Genomic DNA, 3,673 nt, shown 5'->3' with positions numbered 1-3,673 from the left:
TTTGTTTCTTTCTTTGGTTTTCACAAGTTTTCGTCTGTTTTTTTTTTGACACATTTCTATCTTTTTCAATACACAATGTACATCATTTTTATACACGCGTAACATTTTTTGATACACGTTGCACAATTTACAAATACATTATGTAAATAATTTCAAATACATGTTTTTGAATATAGTTTACAAATACATGTTAAATATTATTCTTCAAATACACGTTAAACAATTTTTAAAACCAACCCTTCATTTTTTACATTGTATAAACATACTTTTGAAATGTGTAAACCTTTTTAAATATCATACTTAATTTTCTAATTATGAGAAACATTTTTTGAATTAAATGATTTTTACATTGTATAATTTAAAAAAATCAAGATCATTTTTTCGGAAAGCATGAAAAGTTTTAAATTGTTAGGTGCATTAATCAAAATATCATACTTTTTGTGTTGGATCATCAGATGAAATGAATGCATACATGTATCTCAAGTGGCATTTTCCTTGTGGTGTAATGTGTTCCCACTTGGTATATGTAGGTTACAAAACCTTTTTCTAAATTTTATCTTCATTTTTTTTGAATTACATGAACATTTTTTTGACATTGTATTAAAAAATCCATATATTGTTGCATCACTATAAGAAAAAGCCACTCTGGCAGCGACTTATTACTACGTGCGGCAACGATGACGGCATCCATAGAGGAGGACAACGGTGACCTCTACACGACACAATGCATGCGACTTGTGGATCTTGACAATGTATATTAGATGTACAGCCAAAAGGGATGCATGGATGAAATGTATGTATACATTCGGGTGTCCAGATGTGCCATATAAAAATGGTGTATTTTAAAAAAATCACAAATTGTCATTAGTGGCGTGCTACGTTGGATGGCATGTGGAAATAGCAAATGATGCACATGCGCCATGGTGCCCGTGTCAAAAAAATACATTTTTCTACGGCGTGAAAAAATTGATTTTTTTTTGTTAACACTCATACACATGAACAGTATATATGTGTTCTTAACAGTATACATTCACAAGAGCATACACAAAAAAGACAAATACATATTTCCAAAATGGTCTGATGTTTTTTGTTGGGCGAGATTTTTCCATGCTAAACATATATACATTTCCATGAATTTTATTTTCATTAAAAAAAACAATATTATTTTTAAATACCGAGCTGAACTCGGTCACCAAAAATCTGCACTCGGATGGCATGCCAATAGTCGACTAGTGTTATTTATGTTATCAACAAATAGTTACTAGTGATGTGCCCAATTGAAGGCCACACCACTAGTATCAATGTTTTTAAAAATAACCAAATTGCTACTGGTGGCGTATAAATTCGCTCACACAACACTAATATTTTCATAACTGGCGGCGTGCGTAAAATGGGGAAATCACTAGTAAAACCAGGTTACTAGTGGTGTGTGAATGTCACACAAATAATAAACTTTCACACATGATGTGTCACCCACATATGGCTTATGAGCTTTTTTACATGCCACTAATAAGCTTTTCGAGTGGTATGGACTTTGGAACCCTGTTTGATTTCCAGAGACTCCTGCACGCCTATGTAGCTTTAGGGTGACTGCTTCCATAGCAACGTGGTGTTTTTATGTGCCCTTGGGATAAGCAAAGAAGAGTGGATTTAGCTCGCACAACCTAGTACTCCTACCTTGGGAGGCAAGCTGGCCGCCTCCCTTTGTTGAACTGAAGAAAAAGCAGTTGAAAAGTTCCATGGGATGGAGTACGTTGCTCGTTGCCTTCCCTCCAAAGCAATGGAGAAAAAGCTCCGTGGTAGACACGCAACCGCATATGTACTCCAAAGTCCAAACCGCGTCACTCACTCCACTCACCTTATTGAACTATAAAGAAGATCGTCCACTCAACCAGCAGCTTATGAGACCGCGGTCCATGGCGAAGACCAAGGGAGCACCACGTCGCTCTCGCTGCAACCGCAACCGCCGGCGCAACAAGACAGCGCGGCGGCCGTCGAGGGAAGCGGAGCCGACCCCGTCGGGTCCAACGGGCGTGCACCACATCCCCGACCACCTCCTCGAGCTCGTGCTCCTGCGCGTGGCCACGCCCCTCGCCCTCCTCCGCGCGGCGTCCACGTTCAAGCGCTGGCGCCGCCTCATCTTCACGGACGATGCCACGTTCCCGGACCACCGGTCCCTCCGTCCATCCAGCGTCGCCGGCCACTACCATGTCGACGGGAACAACCACCACATCTTCGTGCCGGACCCCGTGGCGGCCGACGGCCTCGACAGGCGCCACTTCTCCCTCGACTTCCTCCCGGCTGTCCCTCACGGCTCACTGCCCTGGGAGCTCGCCGACAGCCGCGGTGGCCTCCTCCTCTTCTACAGGAGGGACGTTGTCTACTACCGGATGGGTCGAGTGTGGGAAGGGGACCCCGAGTACCTCCACTTCCCTGACATGCTCGTATGCGACCCGCTCAACCGGAGGTGCCAGGGGATCCTCTACTGGGAGGAGATGTGGCCCTACCAGTGCCTTGGTCTCTTCCTGCTCGACGGCGACGAGCCTGCTGCAGGTGGTGGCTCCACCGGCATGTCCAACTTTCGGGTGGTCGCCGTGACCTACGAAAGCGATGTTTTCGAGGATGACCGTGGCGCCCCCCGCGCCTGCGTGTTCTCCTCCGGCGGCGACGGCGGCTAGCGGCTGGTGGAGAGCGCGTCCGGCGGAGACGTCTCCATCCCGGAGTACCGTTCGATCAGCTTCGCAGGACGCGCGCGTTCGTCCTTCTTCTGGCGGATGGAGCGCGAGGGCGCCGTGCTGGCTCTCGACGATGCCACCATCCAGTTCTCGCTCGTCACGTTCCCGTGTACCGTCGTGGGGACGCCGGAGGAATCTTCAGCCTTCCGGGTCATCGGCGGCGACGACGGCGCGGCGCGCGTTGTACGCGTGATGGCCAACAATGACCTCACGGTGTTTCAGCAGCTGCACAGCAGTGGCGAGTGGGTGGTGGAGAAGCTCGTGAGGCTGCCGGAGGTGACTAGCGGGTTGCCGGGGCGTGAGGAGACATTTTTCGAGCGACCAGCAAAGATTGTCGCGACGACTACGAGGCACATCCTCGTTACGCCGCAAGAGGAGACCTGGATTTTCTCCATCGATCTCGAGACGCTAGAGGTGGACCAGGCGCATGAGAGGAACCGGTACGCCGGCGCGGCGTTCCCATTCGAACTGCCATGGCCACCGGCCTTGCGAGCTGATGACCGCCGTGTCAGGAACTTGACAACAAACTAGCTAGCTAAACTCTCAACATCGCAACTTCAGAGACGAATTCGAGGCGATCTCGTTAGGGTTTGTATTGCAGAAAATGGGGAAAGTAGCAAAGCACGCCACCGGCGGCTAGGGTTTATACCCAGTTACAATTATCATGCCCACAAATGAGAAGGGGAGGTGGCTATATAGCCATTACAGAGAGAAAAAATAAAACAGAAAGTGGAGCAGAGCACATGGCGTGCCGGGCGATGAACAACGACGCTCTGGGCGATAGGAGCCGTTGGATAGAATGTCTACGGTCTTGATGAAGAGCTAGTGGCGAACCGTTATCTTTGCAGGAGAGCCACTGGATGACAGATCAACGGCTATGCTTGATTCCGACACGCAGAAACAGGGGAAATCTTCAGATACAACAGTACTGGCCTGAC

At 47.9% G+C, this 3,673-nt stretch overlaps 1 pseudogene; it reads left to right on the top strand.

Annotated features, from left to right (window-relative positions):
• Positions 1-1,901: 1,901 nt before the first annotated feature.
• Positions 1,902-3,667, top strand: LOC119312211 (annotated as a pseudogene).
• The last annotated feature ends 6 nt before the right edge of the window (positions 3,668-3,673 follow it).

This window comes from Triticum dicoccoides, chromosome 1B, assembly GCF_002162155.2.
Source record: "Triticum dicoccoides isolate Atlit2015 ecotype Zavitan chromosome 1B, WEW_v2.0, whole genome shotgun sequence".
In the NCBI taxonomy this organism is placed as follows: Eukaryota; Viridiplantae; Streptophyta; class Magnoliopsida; order Poales; family Poaceae; genus Triticum; species Triticum dicoccoides.
This window is presented reverse-complemented; position numbering and strand designations above follow the sequence as displayed.